We start from the raw sequence: 22,649 nt of genomic DNA, 5'->3' as shown, positions 1-22,649 counted from the left end.
CAGGGCCTGATAGGCCAGTGTTCGTCACATGGCTGCAGTTTGTGTTTGTGATGTCACTTGTGGCTCAGTGCCTGATAGGCCAGTGCTGGTCATGTGGGTGCAGTTTGTGGTTGTGATGTCACTTGTGGCTCAGTGACTGATAGGCCAGTGCTGGTCCTGTGGCTGCAGTTTGTGTTTGTGATGTCACTTGTGGCTCAGTGCCTGATAGGCCAGTGCTGGTCATGTGGGTGCAGTTTGTGGTTGTGATGTCACTTGTGGCTCAGTGCCTGATAGGCCAGTGCTGGTCATGTGGATAGAGTTTGTGTTTGTGATGTCACTTGTGGCTCAGTGCCTGATAGGCCAGTGCTGGTCATGTGGCTGCAGTTTGTGGTTGTGATGTCACTTGTGGCTCAGTGCCTGATAGGCCAGTGCTGGTCACGTGGGTGCAGTTTGTTGTTGTGATGTCATTTGCGGATCAGTGCCTGATAGGCCAGTGCTGGTGATGTGGGTGGAGTTTGTGGTTGTGATGTCACTTGTGGCTCAGTGCCTGATAGGCTAGTGCTGGTGATGTGGGTGGAGTTTGTGGTTGTGATGTCACTTGTGGCTCAGTGCCTGATATGCCAGTGCTGGTGATGTGTGTGCAGTTTGTGTTTATGATGTCACTTGTGGCTCAGTGCCTGATAGGCCAGTGCTGGTGATGTGGGTGGAGTTTGTGTTTGTGATGTCACTTGTGGCTCAGTGCCTGATAGGCCAGTGCTGGTGATGTGGGTGGAGTTTGTGTTTGTGATGTCACTTGTGGCTCAGGGCCTGATAGGCCAGTGTTCGTCACATGGCTGCAGTTTGTGTTTGTGATGTCACTTGTGGCTCAGTGCCTGATAGGCCAGTGCTGGTCACGTGGGTGCAGTTTGTTGTTGTGATGTCATTTGCGGATCAGTGCCTGATAGGCCAGTGCTGGTGATGTGGGTGGAGTTTGTGGTTGTGATGTCACTTGTGGCTCAGTGCCTGATAGGCCAGTGCTGGTGATGTGGGTGGAGTTTGTGGTTGTGATGTCACTTGTGGCTCAGTGCCTGATATGCCAGTGCTGGTGATGTGGGTGGAGTTTGTGTTTGTGATGTCACTTGTGGCTCAGTGCCTGATAGGCCAGTGCTGGTGATGTGGGTGGAGTTTGTGTTTGTGATGTCACTTGTGGCTCAGGGCCTGATAGGCCAGTGTTGGTCACATGGCTGCAGTTTATATTTGCGATGTCACTTGTGGCTCAGTGCCTGATAGGCCAGTGCTGGTCATGTGGCTGCAGTTTGTGGTTGTGATGTCACTTGTGGCTCAGTGCCTGATAGGCCAGTGCTGGTCATGTGGCTGCAATTTGTGATTGTGATGTCACTTGTGGCTGAGTGCCTGATAGGCCAGTGCTGGTCATGTGGCTGCAGTTTGTGGTTGTGATGTCACTTGTGGCTGAGTGCCTGATGGGCCAGTGCTGGTGATGTGGGTGGAGTTTGTGTTTGTGATGTCACTTGTGGCTCAGTGCCTGATAGGCCAGTGCTGGTCATGTGGGTGGAGTTTGTGTTTGTGATGTCACTTGTGGCTGAGTGCCTGATAGGCCAGTGCTGGTCATGTGGGTGCAGTTTGTGGTTCTGATGTCACCTGTGGCTCAGTGCCTGATAGGCCAGTGCTGGTCATGAGGGTGCAGTTTGTGTTTGTGATGTCACTTGTGGCTCAGTGCCTGATAGGCCAGTGTTGGTCACATGGCTGCAGTTTGTGTTTGTGATGTCACTTGTGGCTGAGTGCCTGATAGGCCAGTGCTGGTCCTGTGGCTGCAGTTTGTGGTTGTGATGTCACTTGTGGCTCAGTGCCTGATAGGCCAATGCTGTTCATGTGCGTGCAGTTTGTGGTTGTGATGTCACTTGTGGCTCAGTGCCTCATACGGCAGTGCTGGTGGTGTGGGTGCAGTTTGTGGTTTTGATGTCACTTGTGGCTCAGTGCCTGATAGGCCAGTGCTGGTGATGTGGGTGGAGTTTGTGTTTGTGATGTCACTTGTGGCTCAGTGCCTGATAGGCCAGTGCTGGTCACGTGGGTGCAGTTTGTTGTTGTGATGTCATTTGCGGATCAGTGCCTGATAGGCCAGTGCTGTTCCTGTGGGTGCAGTTTGTGTTTGTGATGTCACTTGTGGCTCAGGGCCTGATAGGCCAGTGTTGGTCACATGGCTGCAGTTTGTGTTTGTGATGTCACTTGTGGCTCAGTGCCTGATAGGCCAGTGCTGGTCATGTGGCTGCAGTTTATATTTGTGATGTCACTTGTGGCTGAGTGCCTGATAGGCCAGTGCTGGTCCTGTGTGTGCAGTTTGTGGTTGTGATGTCACTTGTGGCTCAGTGCCTGATAGGCCAATGCTGTTCATGTGGGTGCAGTTTGTGGTTGTGATGTCACTTGTGGCTCAGTGCCTGATAGGCCAGTGTTGGTCACATGGCTGCAGTTTGTGGTTGTGATGTCACTTGTGGCTCAGTGCCTGATAGGCCAGTGCTGGTGATGTGGGTGGAGTTTGTGTTTGTGATGTCACTTGTGGCTCAGTGCCTGATAGGCCAGTGCTGGTGATGTGGGTGGAGTTTGTGTTTGTGATGTCACTTGTGGCTCAGTGCCTGATAGGCCAGTGCTGGTGATGTGGGTGGAGTTTGTGTTTGTGATGTCACTTGTGGCTCAGTGCCTGATAGGCCAGTGCTAGTCACGTGGGTGCAGTTTGTTGTTGTGATGTCATTTGCGGATCAGTGCCTGATAGGCCAGTGCTGGTCACGTGGGTGGAGTTTGTGTTTGTGATGTCACTTGTGGCTCAGTGCCTGATAGGCCAGTGCTGTTCATGTGGGTGCAGTTTCTGTTTGTGATGTCACTTGTGGCTCAGGGCCTGATAGGCCAGTGTTGGTCACGTGGGTGGAGTTTGTGTTTGTGATGTCACTTGTGGCTCAGTGCCTGATAGGCCAGTGCTGGTGATGTGGGTGCAGTTTGTGGTTGTGATGTCAATTGTGGCTCAGGGCCTGATAGGCCAGTGTTCGTCACATGGCTACAGTTTGTGTTTGTGATGTCACTTGTGGCTCAGTGCCTGATAGGCCAGTGCTGGTCATGTGGGTGCAGTTTGTGGTTGTGATGTCACTTGTGGCTCAGTGCCTGATAGGCCAGTGCTGGTGCTGTGGGTGGAGTTTGTGTTTGTGATGTCACTTGTGGCTCAGTGCCTGATAGGCCAGTGCTGCATATGTGTGTGCAGGTTTGTTTGTGATGTCACTTGTGGCTCAGTGCCTGAGAGGCCAGTGCTGGTGATGTGGCTGCAGTTTGTGATTGTGATGTCAGTTGTGGCTGAGTGCCTGATAGGCCAGTGTTGGTCACATGGCTGCAGTTTGTGTTTGTGATGTCACTTGTGGCTCAGTGCCTGATAGGCCAGTGCTGGTCCTGTGTGTGCAGTTTGTGTTTGTGATGTCACTTGTGGCTCAGTGCCTGATAGGCCAGTGCTGGTCATGTGGGTGCAGTTTGTGGTTGTGATGTCACTTGTGGCTCAGTGCCTGATAGGCCAGTGCTGGTGCTGTGGCTGCAGTTTGTGTTTGTGATGTCACTTGTGGCTCAGGGCCTGATAGGCCAGTGCTGGTGACGTGGGTGCAGTTTGTTGTTGTGATGTCATTTGCGGATCAGTGCCTGATAGGCCAGTGCTGGTCACGTGGGTGGAGTTTGTGTTTGTGATGTCACTTGTGGCTCAGTGCCTGATAGGCCAGTGCTGGTCATGTGGGTGCAGTTTGTGGTTTTGATGTCACTTGTGGCTCAGTGCCTGATAGGCCAGTGCTGGTGCTGTGGGTGGAGTTTGTGTTTGTGATGTCACTTGTGGCTCAGTGCCTGATAGGCCAGTGCTGGTGATGTGGGTGGAGTTTGTGGTTGTGATGTCACTTGTGGCTCAGTGCCTGATAGGCCAGTGCTGGTCATGTGGGTGCAGTTTGTGGTTGTCAGGTCACTTGTGGCTCAGAGCCTGATAGGCCAGTGTTGGTCACATGGCTGCAGTTTGTGTTTGTGATGTCACTTGTGGCTCAGTGCCTGATAGGCCAGTGCTGGTCCTGTGTGTGCAGTTTGTGTTTGTGATGTCACTTGTGGCTCAGTGCCTGATAGGCCAGTGCTGGTCACGTGGGTGGAGTTTGTGTTTGTGATGTCACTTGTGGCTCAGTGCCTGATAGGCCAGTGCTGGTCACGTGGGTGGAGTTTGTGTTTGTGATGTCACTTGTGGCTCAGTGCCTGATAGGCCAGTGCTGTTCATGTGGGTGCAGTTTGTGATTGTGATGTCACTTGTAGCTCAGTGCCTGATAGGCCAGTGCTGGTCACGTGGGTGCAGTTTGTGTTTGTGATGTCACTTGTGGCTCAGAGCCTGATAGGCCAGTGTTGGTCACATGTCTGCAGTTTGTGTTTGTGATGTCACTTGTGGCTCAGTGCCTGATAGGCCAGTGCTGGTCATGAGGGTGCAGTTTGTGATTGTGATGTCACTTGTGGCTCAGTGCCTGATAGGCCAGTGCTGGTGATGTGGGTGGAGTTTATGTTTGTGATGTCACTTCTGGCTCAGTGCCTGATAGGCCAGTGCTGGTCATGTGGGTGCAGTTTGTTGTTGTGATGTCATTTGCGGATCGGTGCCTGATAGGCCAGTGCTGGTGATGTGGCTGCAGTTTGTGGTTGTGATGTCACTTGTGGCTCAGGGCCTGATAGGCCAGTGTTCGTCACATGGCTGCAGTTTGTGGTTGTGATGTCACTTGTGGCTCAGTGCCTGATAGGCCAGTGCTGGTGATGTGGGTGGAGTTTGTGTTTATGATGTCACTTGTGGCTCAGTGCCTGATAGGCCAGTGCTGGTGATGTGGGTGCAGTTTGTGTTTGTGATGTCACTTGTGGCTCAGTGCCTGATAGGCCAGTGCTGGTCACGTGGGTGCAGTTTGTTGTTGTGATGTCATTTGCGGATCAGTGCCTGATAGGCCAGTGCTGGTCACGTGGGTGGAGTTTGTGTTTGTGATGTCACTTGTGGCTCAGTGCCTGATAGGCCAGTGCTGGTGATGTCGGTGGAGTTTGTGTTTGTGATGTCACTTGCGGCTCAGTGCCTGATAGGCCAGTGCTGCATATGTGTGTGCAGGTTTGTTTGTGATGTCACTTGTGGCTCAGTGCCTGAGAGGCCAGTGCTGGTGATGTGGCTGCAGTTTGTGTTTGTGATGTCACTTGTGGCTCAGTGCCTGATAGGCCAGTGCTCGTCACATGGCTGCAGTTTGTGTTTGTGATGTCACTTGTGGCTCAGTGCCTGATAGGCCAGTGCTGGTCCTGTGTGTGCAGTTTGTGGTTTTGATGTCACTTGTGGCTCAGTGCCTGATAGGCCAGTGCTGGTGATGTGGGTGCAGTTTGTGGTTGTGATGTCACTTGTGGCTCAGAGCCTGATAGGCCAGTGTTGGTCACATGGCTGCAGTTTGTGTTTGTGATGTCACTTGTGGCTCAGTGCCTGATAGGCCAGTGCTGGTCATGTGGCTGCAGTTTATATTTGTGATGTCACTTGTGGCTGAGTGCCTGATAGGCCAGTGCTGGTCCTGTGTGTGCAGTTTGTGGTTGTGATGTCACTTGTGGCCGAGTGCCTGATAGGCCAATGCTGTTCATGTGGGTGCAGTTTGTGGTTGTGATGTCACTTGTGGCTCAGTGCCTGATAGGCCAGTGCTGGTCATGAGGGTGCAGTTTGTGGTTGTGATGTCACTTGTGGCTCAGAGCCTGATAGGCCAGTGTTGGTCACATGTCTGCAGTTTGTGGTTGTGATGTCACTTGTGGCTCAGTGCCTGATAGGCCAGTGCTGGTGGTGTGGGTGGAGTTTGTGTTTGTGATGTCACTTGTGGCTGAGTGCCTGATAGGCCAGTGCTGGTGATGTGGCTGCAGTTTGTGGTTGTGATGTCACTTGTGGCTCAGTGCCTGATAGGCCAGTGCTGGTCATGTGCGTGCAGTTTGTGGTTGTGATGTCACTTGTGGCTCAGAGCCTGATAGGCCAGTGTTGGTCACATGGCTGCAGTTTGTGGTTGTGATGTCACTTGTGGCTCAGTGCCTGATAGGCCAGTGCTGGTCACGTGGGTGCACTTTGCGGTTGTGATGTCATTTGCAGATCAGTGCCTGATAGGCCAGTGCTGGTGATGTGGGTGGAGTTTGTGTTTGTGATGTCACTTGTGGCTCAGTGCCTGATAGGCCAGTGCTGGTGATGTGGGTGGAGTTTGTGGTTGTGATGTCACTTGTGGCTCAGGGCCTGATAGGCCAGTGTTCGTCACATGGCTACAGTTTGTGTTTGTGATGTCACTTGTGGCTGAGTGCCTGATAGGCCAGTGCTGGTCATGTGGGTGCAGTTTGTGGTTGTGATGTCACTTGTGGCTGAGTGCCTGATAGGCCAGTGCTGGTCCTGTGGGTGCAGTTTGTGTTTGTGATGTCACTTGTGGCTCAGTGCCTGATAGGCCAGTGCTGGTGATGTGGCTGCAGTTTGTGATTGTGATGTCACTTGTGGCTCAGTGCCTGATAGGCCAGTGCTGGTCCTGTGGGTGCAGTTTGTGTTTGTGATGTCACTTGTGGCTCAGAGCCTGATAGGCCAGTGTTGGTCACATGGCTGCAGTTTGTGTTTGTGATGTCACTTGTGGCTCAGTGCCTGATAGGCCAGTGCTGGTCATGAGGGTGCAGTTTGTGGTTGTGATGTCACTTGTGGCTCAGAGCCTGATAGGCCAGTGTTGGTCACATGTCTGCAGTTTGTGTTTGTGATGTCACTTGTGGCTCAGTGCCTGATAGGCCAGTGCTGGTCATGTGGCTGCAATTTGTGTTTGTGATGTCACTTGTGGCTCAGTGCCTGATAGGCCAGTGCTGGTGATGTGGGTGGAGTTTGTGTTTATGATGTCACTTGTGGCTCAGTGCCTGATAGGCCAGTGCTGGTCATGTGGGTGCAGTTTGTGGTTGTGATGTCACTTGTGGCTGAGTGCCTGATAGGCCAGTGCTGGTCCTGTGTGTGCAGGTTGTGGTTGTGATGTCACTTGTGGCTCAGTGCCTGATAGGCCAGTGCTGGTGATGTGGGTGGAGTTTGTGTTTGTGATGTCACTTGTGGCTCAGTGCCTGATAGGCCAGTGCTGGTGATGTGGGTGGAGTTTGTGGTTGTGATGTCACTTGTGGCTCAGAGCCTGATAGGCCAGTGCTGGTCACGTGGGTGCAGTTTGTTGTTGTGATGTCATTTGCGGATCAGTGCCTGATAGGCCAGTGCTGGTCACGTGGGTGGAGTTTGTGTTTGTGATGTCACTTGTGGCTCAGTGCCTGATAGGCCAGTGCTGTTCATGTGGGTGCAGTTTGTGATTGTGATGTCACTTGTGGCTCAGTGCCTGATAAGCCAGTGCTGGTCATGTGGATAGAGTTTGTGTTTGTGATGTCACTTGTGGCTCAGTGCCTGATAGGCCAGTGCTGGTCCTGTGTGTGCAGTTTGTGGTTTTGATGTCACTTGTGGCTCAGTGCCTGATAGGCCAGTGCTGGTCACGTGAGTGCAGTTTGTTGTTGTGATGTCATTTGCGGATCAGTGCCTGATAGGCCAGTGCTGGTGATGTGGGTGGAGTTTGTGTTTGTGATGTCACTTGTGGCTCAGTGCCTGATAGGCCAGTGCTGTTCATGTGGGTGGAGTTTGTGGTTGTGATGTCACTTGTGGCTCAGGGCCTGATAGGCCAGTGTTCGTCACATGGCTGCAGTTTGTGTTTGTGATGTCACTTGTGGCTCAGTGCCTGATAGGCCAGTGCTGGTGATGTGGCTGCAGTTTGTGGTTGTGATGTCACTTGTGGCTGAGTGCCTGATAGGCCAGTGCTGGTGATGTGGCTGCAGTTTGTGTTTGTGATGTCACTTGTGGCTCAGTGCCTGATAGGCCAGTGCTGGTCCTGTGTGTGCAGTTTGTGGTTTTGATGTCACTTGTGGCTCAGTGCCTGATAGGCCAGTGCTGGTCACGTGAGTGCAGTTTGTTGTTGTGATGTCATTTGCGGACCAGTGCCTGATAGGCCAGTGCTGGTGATGTGGGTGGAGTTTGTGTTTGTGATGTCACTTGTGGCTCAGTGCCTGATAGGCCAGTGCTGGTGATGTGGGTGGAGTTTGTGTTTGTGATGTCACTTGTGGCTCAGTGCCTGATAGGCCAGTGCTGGTCATGTGGGTGCAGTTTGTGGTTGTGATGTCACTTGTGGCTGAGTGCCTGATAGGCCAGTGCTGGTCCTGTGGGTGCAGTTTGTGTTTGTGATGTCACTTGTGGCTCAGTGCCTGATAGGCCAGTGCTGGTGATGTGGCTGCAGTTTGTGATTGTGATGTCACTTGTGGCTCAGTGCCTGATAGGCCAGTGCTGGTCATGTGGGTGCAGTTTGTGTTTGTGATGTCACTTGTGGCTCAGAGCCTGATAGGCCAGTGTTGGTCACACGGCTGCAGTTTGTGTTTGTGATGTCACTTGTGGCTCAGTGCCTGATAGGCCAGTGCTGGTCCTGTGTGTGCAGTTTGTGGTTGTGATGTCACTTGTGGCTCAGTGCCTGATAGGCCAGTGCTGGTCACGTGGGTGCAGTTTGTTGTTGTGATGTCATTTGCGGATCAGTGCCTGATAGGCCAGTGCTGGTGATGTGGTTGGAGTTTGTGTTTGTGATGTCACTTGTGGCTCAGTGCCTGATAGGCCAGTGCTGGTGATGTGGGTGGAGTTTGTGTTTGTGATGTCACTTGTGGCTCAGTGCCTGATAGGCCAGTGCTGGTCACGTGGGTGCAGTTTGTTTTTGTGATGTCATTTGCGGATCAGTGCCTGATAGGCCAGTGCTGGTCACGTGGGTGGAGTTTGTGTTTGTGATGTCACTTGTGGCTCAGTGCCTGATAGGCCAGTGCTGGTCCTGTGTGTGCAGTTTGTGGTTTTGATGTCACTTGTGGCTCAGTGCCTGATAGGCCAGTGCTGGTCACGTGAGTGCAGTTTGTTGTTGTGATGTCATTTGCGGATCAGTGCCTGATAGGCCAGTGCTGGTGATGTGGGTGGAGTTTGTGTTTGTGATGTCACTTGTGGCTCAGTGCCTGATAGGCCAGTGCTGGTGATGTGGGTGGAGTTTGTGTTTGTGATGTCACTTGTGGCTCAGTGCCTGATAGGCCAGTGCTGGTGATGTGGGTGCAGTTTGTTGTTGTGATGTCATTTGCGGATCAGTGCCTGATAGGCCAGTGCTGGTCCTGTGGGTGGAGTTTGTGTTTGTGATGTCACTTGTGGCTCAGTGCCTGATAGGCCAGTGCTGGTGATGTGGGTGGAGTTTGTGTTTGTGATGTCACTTGTGGCTCAGTGCCTGATAGGCCAGTGCTGGTCACGTGGGTGCAGTTTGTTGTTGTGATGTCATTTGCGGATCAGTGCCTGATAGGCCAGTGCTGGTCACGTGGGTGGAGTTTGTGTTTGTGATGTCACTTGTGGCTCAGTGCCTGATAGGCCAGTGCTGGTCCTGTGTGTGCAGTTTGTGTTTGTGATGTCACTTGTGGCTCAGTGCCTGATAGGCCAGTGCTGGTGATGTGGGTGGAGTTTGTGTTTATGATGTCACTTGTGGCTCAGTGCCTGATAGGCCAGTGCTGGTGATGTGGGTGCAGTTTGTTGTTGTGATGTCATTTGCGGATCAGTGCCTGATAGGCCAGTGCTGGTCACGTGGGTGGAGTTTGTGTTTGTGATGTCACTTGTGGCTCAGTGCCTGATAGGCCAGTGCTGCATATGTGTGTGCAGGTTTGTTTGTGATGTCCCTTGTGGCTCAGTTCCTGAGATGCCAGTGCTGGTGATGTGGCTGCAGTTTGTGTTTGTGATGTCACTTGTGGCTCAGTGCCTGATAGGCCAGTGCTCGTCACATGGCTGCAGTTTGTGTTTGTGATGTCACTTGTGGCTCAGTGCCTGATAGGCCAGTGCTGGTCCTGTGTGTGCAGTTTGTGGTTTTGATGTCACTTGTGGCTCAGTGCCTGATAGGCCAGTGCTGGTCATGTGGGTGCAGTTTGTGGTTGTCAGGTCACTTGTGGCTCAGTGCCTGATAGGCCAGTGCTGGTCCTGTGTGTGCAGTTTGTGGTTGTGATGTCACTTGTGGCTCAGAGCCTGATAGGCCAGTGTTGGTCACATGGCTGCAGTTTGTGTTTGTGATGTCACTTGTGGCTCAGTGCCTGATAGGCCAGTGCTGGTCATGTGGCTGCAGTTTATATTTGTGATGTCACTTGTGGCTGAGTGCCTGATAGGCCAGTGCTGGTCCTGTGTGTGCAGTTTGTGGTTGTGATGTCACTTGTGGCCGAGTGCCTGATAGGCCAGTGCTGGTCATGAGGGTGCAGTTTGTGGTTGTGATGTCACTTGTGGCTCAGAGCCTGATAGGCCAGTGTTGGTCACATGTCTGCAGTTTGTGTTTGTGATGTCACTTGTGGCTCAGTGCCTGATAGGCCAGTGCTGGTCATGTGGCTGCAATTTGTGTTTGTGATGTCACTTGTGGCTCAGAGCCTGATAGGCCAGTGTTGGTCACACGGCTGCAGTTTGTGTTTGTGATGTCACTTGTGGCTCAGTGCCTGATAGGCCAGTGCTGGTCCTGTGTGTGCAGTTTGTGGTTGTGATGTCACTTGTGGCTCAGTGCCTGATAGGCCAGTGCTGGTCACATGGCTGCAGTTTGTGTTTGTGATGTCACTTGTGGCTCAGTGCCTGATAGGCCAGTGCTGGTCATGTGGATGCAGTTTGTGGTTGTCAGGTCACTTGTGGCTCAGAGCCTGATAGGCCAGTGTTGGTCACATGGCTGCAGTTTGTGGTTGTGATGTCACTTGTGGCTCAGTGCCTGATAGGCCAGTGCTGGTCCTGTGGGTGCAGTTTGTGTTTGTGATGTCACTTGTGGCTCAGTGCCTGATAGGCCAGTGCTGGTGATGTGGGTGGAGTTTGTGTTTGTGATGTCACTTGTGGCTCAGTGCCTGATAGGCCAGTGCTGGTCACGTGGGTGCAGTTTGTTGTTGTGATGTCATTTGCGGATCAGTGCCTGATAGGCCAGTGCTGGTCACGTGGGTGGAGTTTGTGTTTGTGATGTCACTTGTGGCTCAGTGCCTGATAGGCCAGTGCTGGTGATGTGGGTGGAGTTTGTGTTTGTGATGTCACTTGTGGCTCAGTGCCTGATAGGCCAGTGCTGGTCACGTGGGTGCAGTTTGTTTTTGTGATGTCATTTGCGGATCAGTGCCTGATAGGCCAGTGCTGGTCACGTGGGTGGAGTTTGTGTTTGTGATGTCACTTGTGGCTCAGTGCCTGATAGGCCAGTGCTGGTCCTGTGTGTGCAGTTTGTGGTTTTGATGTCACTTGTGGCTCAGTGCCTGATAGGCCAGTGCTGGTCACGTGAGTGCAGTTTGTTGTTGTGATGTCATTTGCGGATCAGTGCCTGATAGGCCAGTGCTGGTGATGTGGGTGGAGTTTGTGTTTGTGATGTCACTTGTGGCTCAGTGCCTGATAGGCCAGTGCTGGTGATGTGGGTGGAGTTTGTGTTTGTGATGTCACTTGTGGCTCAGTGCCTGATAGGCCAGTGCTGGTGATGTGGGTGCAGTTTGTTGTTGTGATGTCATTTGCGGATCAGTGCCTGATAGGCCAGTGCTGGTCCTGTGGGTGGAGTTTGTGTTTGTGATGTCACTTGTGGCTCAGTGCCTGATAGGCCAGTGCTGGTGATGTGGGTGGAGTTTGTGTTTGTGATGTCACTTGTGGCTCAGTGCCTGATAGGCCAGTGCTGGTCACGTGGGTGCAGTTTGTTGTTGTGATGTCATTTGCGGATCAGTGCCTGATAGGCCAGTGCTGGTCACGTGGGTGGAGTTTGTGTTTGTGATGTCACTTGTGGCTCAGTGCCTGATAGGCCAGTGCTGGTCCTGTGTGTGCAGTTTGTGTTTGTGATGTCACTTGTGGCTCAGTGCCTGATAGGCCAGTGCTGGTGATGTGGGTGGAGTCTGTGTTTATGATGTCACTTGTGGCTCAGTGCCTGATAGGCCAGTGCTGGTGATGTGGGTGGAGTTTGTGTTTGTGATGTCACTTGTGGCTCAGTGCCTGATAGGCCAGTGCTGGTCACGTGGGTGCAGTTTGTTGTTGTGATGTCATTTGCGGATCAGTGCCTGATAGGCCAGTGCTGGTCACGTGGGTGGAGTTTGTGTTTGTGATGTCACTTGTGGCTCAGTGCCTGATAGGCCAGTGCTGCATATGTGTGTGCAGGTTTGTTTGTGATGTCCCTTGTGGCTCAGTGCCTGAGATGCCAGTGCTGGTGATGTGGCTGCAGTTTGTGTTTGTGATGTCACTTGTGGCTCAGTGCCTGATAGGCCAGTGCTCGTCACATGGCTGCAGTTTGTGTTTGTGATGTCACTTGTGGCTCAGTGCCTGATAGGCCAGTGCTGGTCCTGTGTGTGCAGTTTGTGGTTTTGATGTCACTTGTGGCTCAGTGCCTGATAGGCCAGTGCTGGTCATGTGGGTGCAGTTTGTGGTTGTCAGGTCACTTGTGGCTCAGTGCCTGATAGGCCAGTGCTGGTCCTGTGTGTGCAGTTTGTGGTTGTGATGTCACTTGTGGCTCAGAGCCTGATAGGCCAGTGTTGGTCACATGGCTGCAGTTTGTGTTTGTGATGTCACTTGTGGCTCAGTGCCTGATAGGCCAGTGCTGGTCATGTGGCTGCAGTTTATATTTGTGATGTCACTTGTGGCTGAGTGCCTGATAGGCCAGTGCTGGTCCTGTGTGTGCAGTTTGTGGTTGTGATGTCACTTGTGGCCGAGTGCCTGATAGGCCAATGCTGTTCATGTGGGTGCAGTTTGTGGTTGTGATGTCACTTGTGGCTCAGTGCCTGATAGGCCAGTGCTGGTCATGAGGGTGCAGTTTGTGGTTGTGATGTCACTTGTGGCTCAGAGCCTGATAGGCCAGTGTTGGTCACATGTCTGCAGTTTGTGTTTGTGATGTCACTTGTGGCTCAGTGCCTGATAGGCCAGTGCTGGTCATGTGGCTGCAATTTGTGTTTGTGATGTCACTTGTGGCTCAGTGCCTGATAGGCCAGTGCTGGTGATGTGGGTGGAGTTTGTGTTTATGATGTCACTTGTGGCTCAGTGCCTGATAAGCCAGTGCTGGTGATGTGGGTGCAGTTTGTGGTTGTGATGTCACTTGTGGCTCAGTGCCTGATAGGCCAGTGCTGCTCCTGTGGGTGGAGTTTGTGTTTGTGATGTCACTTGTGGCTGAGTGCCTGATAGGCCAGTGCTGGTGCTGTGGGTGGAGTTTGTGTTTGTGATGTCACTTGTGGCCGAGTGCCTGATAGGCCAGTGCTGGTCATGTGGGTGCAGTTTGTGTTTGTGATGTCACTTGTGCCTCAGAGCCTGATAGGCCAGTGTTGGTCACATGGCTGCAGTTTGTGGTTGTGATGTCACTTGTGGCTCAGTGCCTGATAGGCCAGTGCTGGTGATGTGGGTGGAGTTTGTGTTTGTGATGTCACTTGTGGCTCAGTGCCTGATAGGCCAGTGCTGGTCATGTGGGTGCAGTTTGTGGTTGTCAGGTCACTTGTGGCTCAGAGCCTGATAGGCCAGTGTTGGTCACATGGCTGCAGTTTGTGGTTGTGATGTCACTTGTGGCTCAGTGCCTGATAGGCCAGTGCTGGTCCTGTGGGTGCAGTTTGTGTTTGTGATGTCACTTGTGGCTCAGTGCCTGATAGGCCAGTGCTCGTCACATGGCTGCAGTTTGTGTTTGTGATGTCACTTGTGGCTCAGTGCCTGATAGGCCAGTGCTGGTCCTGTGTGTGCAGTTTGTGGTTTTGATGTCACTTGTGGCTCAGTGCCTGATAGGCCAGTGCTGGTCATGTGGGTGCAGTTTGTGTTTGTGATGTCACTTGTGGCTCAGTGCCTGATAGGCCAGTGCTGGTCACGTGGGTGCAGTTTGTTGTTGTCATGTCATTTGCGGATCAGTGCCTGATAGGCCAGTGCTGGTCACGTGGGTGGAGTTTGTGTTTGTGATGTCACTTGTGGCTCAGTGCCTGATAGGCCAGTGCTGGTCCTGTGTGTGCAGTTTGTGGTTGTGATGTCACTTGTGGCTCAGTGCCTGATAGGCCAGTGCTGGTGATGTGGGTGGAGTTTGTGTTTATGATGTCACTTGTGGCTCAGTGCCTGATATGCCAGTGCTGGTGATGTGGGTGGAGTTTGTGTTTGTGATGTCACTTGTGGCTCAGTGCCTGATAGGCCAGTGCTGGTCACGTGGATGCAGTTTGTTGTTGTGATGTCATTTGTGGATCAGTGCCTGATAGGCCAGTGCTGGTCACGTGGGTGCAGTTTGTGGTTGTGATGTCACTTGTGGCTCAGGGCCTGATAGGCCAGTGTTCGTCACATGGCTGCAGTTTGTGTAGGTGATGTCACTTGTGGCTCAGTGCCTGATAGGCCAGTGCTGGTGATGTGGGTGGAGTTTGTGTTTGTGATGTCACTTGTGGCTCAGTGCCTGATAGGCCAGTGCTGGTCCTGTGTGTGCAGTTTGTGGTTGTGATGTCACTTGTGGCTCAGTGCCTGATAGGCCAATGCTGGTCATGTGGGTGCAGTTTGTGGTTGTGATGTCACTTGTGGCTCAGTGCCTGATAGGCCAGTGCTGTTCATGAGGGTGCAGTTTGTGGTTGTGATGTCCCTTGTGGCTCAGAGCCCGATAGGCCAGTGTTGGTCACATGGCTGCAGTTTGTGGTTGTGATGTCACTTGTGGCTCAGTGCCTGATAGGCCAGTGCTGGTGATGTGGGTGGAGTTTGTGTTTGTGATGTCACTTGTGGCTCAGTGCCTGATAGGCCCGTGCTGGTCACGTGGGTGGAGTTTGTGTTTGTGATGTCACTTGTGGCTCAGTGCCTGATAGGCCAGTGTTGGTCACGTGGGTGGAGTTTGTGATTGTGATGTCACTTGTGGCTCAGTGCCTGATAGGCCAGTGCTGGTCATGTAGGTGCAGTTTGTGGTTGTGATGTCACTTGTGGCTCAGTGCCTGATAGGCCAGTGCTGGTGCTGTGGGTGGAGTTTGTGTTTGTGATGTCACTTGTGGCTCAGTGCCTGATAGGCCAGTGCTGCATATGTGTGTGCAGGTTTGTTTGTGATGTCACTTGTGGCTCAGTGCCTGATAGGCCAGTGCTGGTGATGTGGCTGCAGTTTGTGTTTGTGATGTCACTTGTGGCTCAGGGCCTGATAGGCCAGTGCTGGTGATGTGGGTGGAGTTTGTGGTTGTGATGTCACTTGTGGCTCAGTGCCTGATAGGCCAGTGCTGGTGATGTGGGTGCAGTTTGTGGTTGTGATGTCACTTGTGGCTCAGTGCCTGATAGGCCAGTGCTGGTGATGTGGGTGGAGTTTGTGTTTGTGATGTCACTTGTGGCTGAGTGCCTGATAGGCCAGTGCTGGTCATGTGGGTGCAGTTTGTGGTTCTGATGTCACTTGTGGCTCAGGGCCTGATAGGCCAGTGTTCGTCACATGGCTGCAGTTTGTGTTTGTGATGTCACTTGTGGCTCAGTGCCTGATAGGCCAGTGCTGGTCACGTGGGTGCAGTTTGTTGTTGTGATGTCATTTGCGGATCAGTGCCTGATAGGCCAGTGCTGGTGATGTGGGTGGAGTTTGTGGTTGTGATGTCACTTGTGGCTCAGTGCCTGATAGGCCAGTGCTGGTGATGTGGGTGGAGTTTGTGGTTGTGATGTCACTTGTGGCTCAGTGCCTGATATGCCAGTGCTGGTGATGTGTGTGCAGTTTGTGTTTATGATGTCACTTGTGGCTCAGTGCCTGATAGGCCAGTGCTGGTGATGTGGGTGGAGTTTGTGTTTGTGATGTCACTTGTGGCTCAGTGCCTGATAGGCCAGTGTTGGTCACATGGCTGCAGTTTATATTTGCGATGTCACTTGTGGCTCAGTGCCTGATAGGCCAGTGCTGGTGATGTGGGTGGAGTTTTTGTTTGTGATGTCACTTGTGGCTCAGGGCCTGATAGGCCAGTGTTGGTCACATGGCTGCAGTTTATATTTGCGATGTCACTTGTGGCTCAGTGCCTGATAGGCCAGTGCTGGTCATGTGGCTGCAGTTTGTGTTTGTGATGTCACTTGTGGCTCAGTGCCTGATAGGCCAGTGCTGGTCATGTGGCTGCAATTTGTGATTGTGATGTCACTTGTGGCTGAGTGCCTGATAGGCCAGTGCTGGTGATGTGGCTGCAGTTTGTGGTTGTGATGTCACTTGTGGCTCAGTGCCTGATAGGCCAGTGCTGGTGATGTGGGTGGAGTTTGTGTTTGTGATGTCACTTGTGGCTCAGTGCCTGATAGGCCAGTGCTGGTCATGTGGGTGGAGTTTGTGTTTGTGATGTCACTTGTGGCTGAGTGCCTGATAGGCCAGTGCTGGTCATGTGGGTGCAGTTTGTGGTTCTGATGTCACCTGTGGCTCAGTGCCTGATAGGCCAGTGCTGGTCCTGTGGCTGCAGTTTGTGTTTGTGATGTCACTTGTGGCTCAGTGCCTGATAGGCCAGTGTTGGTCACATGGCTGCAGTTTGTGTTTGTGATGTCACTTGTGGCTGAGTGCCTGATAGGCCAGTGCTGGTCCTGTGGCTGCAGTTTGTGGTTGTGATGTCACTTGTGGCTCAGTGCCTGATAGGCCAATGCTGTTCATGTGGGTGCAGTTTGTGGTTGTGATGTCACTTGTGGCTCAGTGCCTCATACGCCAGTGCTGGTGATGCGGGTGCTGGTTGTGTTTGTGAGGTCACATTTGGCTGAGTGCCTGATAGGCCAGTGCCGGTCACGTGGGTGCTGTTTGTGGTTGTGATGTCACTTGTGGCTCAGTGCCTGATAGGCCAGTGCTGGTCATGTGGGTGCAGTTTGTTGTTGTGATGTCACTTGTGGCTCAGTGCCTGATAGGCCAGTGTTGGTCACATGGCTGCAGTTTGTGGTTGTGATGTCACTTGTGGCTCAGTGCCTGATAGGCCAGTGCTGGTGATGTGGGTGGAGTTTGTGTTTGTGATGTCACTTGTGGCTCAGTGCCTGATAGGCCAGTGCTGGTCACGTGGGTGCAGTTTGTTGTTGTGATGTCATTTGCGGATCAGTGCCTGATAGGCCAGTGCTGTTCATGTGGGAGCAGTTTGTGGTTGTGATGTCACTTGTGGCTCAGTGCCTGATAGGCCAGTGTTGGTCACGTGCGTGGAGTTTGTGTTTGTGATGTCACTTGTGGCTCAGTGCCTGATAGGCCAGTGCTGGTGATGTGGCTGCAGTTTGTGGTTGTGATGTCACTTGTGGCTCAGTGCCTGATAGGCCAGTGCTGGTCATGTGGGTGCAGTTTGTGGTTGTGATGTCACTTGTGGCTCAGTGCCTGATAGGCCAGTGCTGGTGATGTGGGTGGAGTTTGTGTTTGTGATGTCACTTGTGGCTCAGTGCCTGATAGGCCAGTGCTGGTCACGTGGGTGCACTTTGCGGTTGTGATGTCATTTGCGGATCAGTGCCTGATAGGCCAGTGCTGGTGATGTGGTTGGAGTTTGTGTTTGTGATGTCACTTGTGGCTCAGTGCCTGATAGGCCAGTGCTGGTGATGTGGGTGGAGTTTGTGGTTGTGATGTCACTTGTGGCTCAGTGCCTGATAGGCCAGTGCTGGTGATGTGGGTGCAGTTTGTGGTTGTGATGTCACTTGTGGCTCAGTGCCTGATAGGCCAGTGCTGGTCACGTGGGTGCAGTTTGTTTTTGTGATGTCATTTGCGGATCAGTGCCTGATAGGCCAGTGCTGGTCACGTGGGTGGAGTTTGTGTTTGTGATGTCACTTGTGGCTCAGTGCCTGATAGGCCAGTGCTGGTCCTGTGTGTGCAGTTTGTGGTTTTGATGTCACTTGTGGCTCAGTGCCTGATAGGCCAGTGCTGGTCACGTGAGTGCAGTTTGTTGTTGTGATGTCATTTGCGGATCAGTGCCTGATAGGCCAGTGCTGGTGATGTGGGTGGAGTTTGTGTTTGTGATGTCACTTGTGGCTCAGTGCCTGATAGGCCAGTGCTGGTGATGTGGGTGGAGTTTGTGTTTGTGATGTCACTTGTGGCTCAGTGCCTGATAGGCCAGTGCTGGTCATGTGGGTGCAGTTTGTGGTTGTGATGTCACTTGTGGCTGAGTGCCTGATAGGCCAGTGCTGGTCCTGTGGGTGCAGTTTGTGTTTGTGATGTCACTTGTGGCTCAGTGCCTGATAGGCCAGTGCTGGTGATGTGGCTGCAGTTTGTGATTGTGATGTCACTTGTGGCTCAGTGCCTGATAGGCCAGTGCTGGTCATGTGGGTGCAGTTTGTGTTTGTGATGTCACTTGTGGCTCAGAGCCTGATAGGCCAGTGTTGGTCACACGGCTGCAGTTTGTGTTTGTGATGTCACTTGTGGCTCAGTGCCTGATAGGCCAGTGCTGGTCCTGTGTGTGCAGTTTGTGGTTGTGATGTCACTTGTGGCTCAGTGCCTGATAGGCCAGTGCTGGTCACATGGCTGCAGTTTGTGTTTGTGATGTCACTTGTGGCTCAGTGCCTGATAGGCCAGTGCTGGTCATGTGGATGCAGTTTGTGGTTGTCAGGTCACTTGTGGCTCAGAGCCTGATAGGCCAGTGTTGGTCACATGGCTGCAGTTTGTGGTTGTGATGTCACTTGTGGCTCAGTGCCTGATAGGCCAGTGCTGGTCCTGTGGGTGCAGTTTGTGTTTGTGATGTCACTTGTGGCTCAGTGCCTGATAGGCCAGTGCTGGTGATGTGGGTGGAGTTTGTGTTTGTGATGTCACTTGTGGCTCAGTGCCTGATAGGCCAGTGCTGGTCACGTGGGTGCAGTTTGTTGTTGTGATGTCATTTGCGGATCAGTGCCTGATAGGCCAGTGCTGGTGATGTGGTTGGAGTTTGTGTTTGTGATGTCACTTGTGGCTCAGTGCCTGATAGGCCAGTGCTGGTGATGTGGGTGGAGTTTGTGTTTGTGATGTCACTTGTGGCTCAGTGCCTGATAGGCCAGTGCTGGTCACGTGGGTGCAGTTTGTTTTTGTGATGTCATTTGCGGATCAGTGCCTGATAGGCCAGTGCTGGTCACGTGGGTGGAGTTTGTGTTTGTGATGTCACTTGTGGCTCAGTGCCTGATAGGCCAGTGCTGGTCCTGTGTGTGCAGTTTGTGGTTTTGATGTCACTTGTGGCTCAGTGCCTGATAGGCCAGTGCTGGTCACGTGAGTGCAGTTTGTTGTTGTGATGTCATTTGCGGATCAGTGCCTGATAGGCCAGTGCTGGTGATGTGGGTGGAGTTTGTGTTTGTGATGTCACTTGTGGCTCAGTGCCTGATAGGCCAGTGCTGGTGATGTGGGTGGAGTTTGTGTTTGTGATGTCACTTGTGGCTCAGTGCCTGATAGGCCAGTGCTGGTGATGTGGGTGCAGTTTGTTGTTGTGATGTCATTTGCGGATCAGTGCCTGATAGGCCAGTGCTGGTCCTGTGGGTGGAGTTTGTGTTTGTGATGTCACTTGTGGCTCAGTGCCTGATAGGCCAGTGCTGGTGATGTGGGTGGAGTTTGTGTTTGTGATGTCACTTGTGGCTCAGTGCCTGATAGGCCAGTGCTGGTCACGTGGGTGCAGTTTGTTGTTGTGATGTCATTTGCGGATCAGTGCCTGATAGGCCAGTGCTGGTCACGTGGGTGGAGTTTGTGTTTGTGATGTCACTTGTGGCTCAGTGCCTGATAGGCCAGTGCTGGTCCTGTGTGTGCAGTTTGTGTTTGTGATGTCACTTGTGGCTCAGTGCCTGATAGGCCAGTGCTGGTGATGTGGGTGGAGTTTGTGTTTATGATGTCACTTGTGGCTCAGTGCCTGATAGGCCAGTGCTGGTGATGTGGGTGGAGTTTGTGTTTGTGATGTCACTTGTGGCTCAGTGCCTGATAGGCCAGTGCTGGTCACGTGGGTGCAGTTTGTTGTTGTGATGTCATTTGCGGATCAGTGCCTGATAGGCCAGTGCTGGTCACGTGGGTGGAGTTTGTGTTTGTGATGTCACTTGTGGCTCAGTGCCTGATAGGCCAGTGCTGCATATGTGTGTGCAGGTTTGTTTGTGATGTCCCTTGTGGCTCAGTGCCTGAGATGCCAGTGCTGGTGATGTGGCTGCAGTTTGTGTTTGTGATGTCACTTGTGGCTCAGTGCCTGATAGGCCAGTGCTCGTCACATGGCTGCAGTTTGTGTTTGTGATGTCACTTGTGGCTCAGTGCCTGATAGGCCAGTGCTGGTCCTGTGTGTGCAGTTTGTGGTTTTGATGTCACTTGTGGCTCAGTGCCTGATAGGCCAGTGCTGGTCATGTGGGTGCAGTTTGTGGTTGTCAGGTCACTTGTGGCTCAGTGCCTGATAGGCCAGTGCTGGTCCTGTGTGTGCAGTTTGTGGTTGTGATGTCACTTGTGGCTCAGAGCCTGATAGGCCAGTGTTGGTCACATGGCTGCAGTTTGTGTTTGTGATGTCACTTGTGGCTCAGTGCCTGATAGGCCAGTGCTGGTCATGTGGCTGCAGTTTATATTTGTGATGTCACTTGTGGCTGAGTGCCTGATAGGCCAGTGCTGGTCCTGTGTGTGCAGTTTGTGGTTGTGATGTCACTTGTGGCCGAGTGCCTGATAGGCCAATGCTGTTCATGTGGGTGCAGTTTGTGGTTGTGATGTCACTTGTGGCTCAGTGCCTGATAGGCCAGTGCTGGTCATGAGGGTGCAGTTTGTGGTTGTGATGTCACTTGTGGCTCAGAGCCTGATAGGCCAGTGTTGGTCACATGTCTGCAGTTTGTGTTTGTGATGTCACTTGTGGCTCAGTGCCTGATAGGCCAGTGCTGGTCATGTGGCTGCAATTTGTGTTTGTGATGTCACTTGTGGCTCAGTGCCTGATAGGCCAGTGCTGGTGATGTGGGTGGAGTTTGTGTTTATGATGTCACTTGTGGCTCAGTGCCTGATAAGCCAGTGCTGGTGATGTGGGTGCAGTTTGTGGTTGTGATGTCACTTGTGGCTGAGTGCCTGATAGGCCAGTGCTGCTCCTGTGGGTGGAGTTTGTGTTTGTGATGTCACTTGTGGCTCAGTGCCTGATAGGCCAGTGTTGGTCACATGTCTGCAGTTTGTGTTTGTGATGTCACTTGTGGCTCAGAGCCTGATAGGCCAGTGTTGGTCACACGGCTGCAGTTTGTGTTTGTGATGTCACTTGTGGCTCAGTGCCTGATAGGCCAGTGCTGGTCCTGTGTGTGCAGTTTGTGGTTGTGATGTCACTTGTGGCTCAGTGCCTGATAGGCCAGTGCTGGTCACATGGCTGCAGTTTGTGTTTGTGATGTCACTTGTGGCTCAGTGCCTGATAGGCCAGTGCTGGTCATGTGGATGCAGTTTGTGGTTGTCAGGTCACTTGTGGCTCAGAGCCTGATAGGCCAGTGTTGGTCACATGGCTGCAGTTTGTGGTTGTGATGTCACTTGTGGCTCAGTGCCTGATAGGCCAGTGCTGGTCCTGTGGGTGCAGTTTGTGTTTGTGATGTCACTTGTGGCTCAGTGCCTGATAGGCCAGTGCTGGTGATGTGGGTGGAGTTTGTGTTTGTGATGTCACTTGTGGCTCAGTGCCTGATAGGCCAGTGCTGGTCACGTGGGTGCAGTTTGTTGTTGTGATGTCATTTGCGGATCAGTGCCTGATAGGCCAGTGCTGGTGATGTGGTTGGAGTTTGTGTTTGTGATGTCACTTGTGGCTCAGTGCCTGATAGGCCAGTGCTGGTGATGTGGGTGGAGTTTGTGTTTGTGATGTCACTTGTGGCTCAGTGCCTGATAGGCCAGTGCTGGTCACGTGGGTGCAGTTTGTTTTTGTGATGTCATTTGCGGATCAGTGCCTGATAGGCCAGTGCTGGTCACGTGGGTGGAGTTTGTGTTTGTGATGTCACTTGTGGCTCAGTGCCTGATAGGCCAGTGCTGGTCCTGTGTGTGCAGTTTGTGGTTTTGATGTCACTTGTGGCTCAGTGCCTGATAGGCCAGTGCTGGTCACGTGAGTGCAGTTTGTTGTTGTGATGTCATTTGCGGATCAGTGCCTGATAGGCCAGTGCTGGTGATGTGGGTGGAGTTTGTGTTTGTGATGTCACTTGTGGCTCAGTGCCTGATAGGCCAGTGCTGGTGATGTGGGTGGAGTTTGTGGTTGTGATGTCACTTGTGGCTCAGTGCCTGATAGGCCAGTGCTGGTGATGTGGGTGCAGTTTGTTGTTGTGATGTCATTTGCGAATCAGTGCCTGATAGGCCAGTGCTGGTCCTGTGGGTGGAGTTTGTGTTTGTGATGTCACTTGTGGCTCAGTGCCTGATAGGCCAGTGCTGGTGATGTGGGTGGAGTTTGTGTTTGTGATGTCACTTGTGGCTCAGTGCCTGATAGGCCAGTGCTGGTCACGTGGGTGCAGTTTGTTGTTGTGATGTCATTTGCGGATCAGTGCCTGATAGGCCAGTGCTGGTCACGTGGGTGGAGTTTGTGTTTGTGATGTCACTTGTGGCTCAGTGCCTGATAGGCCAGTGCTGGTCCTGTGTGTGCAGTTTGTGTTTGTGATGTCACTTGTGGCTCAGTGCCTGATAGGCCAGTGCTGGTGATGTGGGTGGAGTTTGTGTTTATGATGTCACTTGTGGCTCAGTGCCTGATAGGCCAGTGCTGGTGATGTGGGTGGAGTTTGTGTTTGTGATGTCACTTGTGGCTCAGTGCCTGATAGGCCAGTGCTGGTCACGTGGGTG

Source organism: Apteryx mantelli, chromosome 20 (genome assembly GCF_036417845.1).
Source record: "Apteryx mantelli isolate bAptMan1 chromosome 20, bAptMan1.hap1, whole genome shotgun sequence".
Taxonomy (NCBI): domain Eukaryota; kingdom Metazoa; phylum Chordata; class Aves; order Apterygiformes; family Apterygidae; genus Apteryx; species Apteryx mantelli.
The sequence above is the reverse complement of the archived record's forward strand: the minus strand, read 5'-3'. Positions refer to the sequence as shown.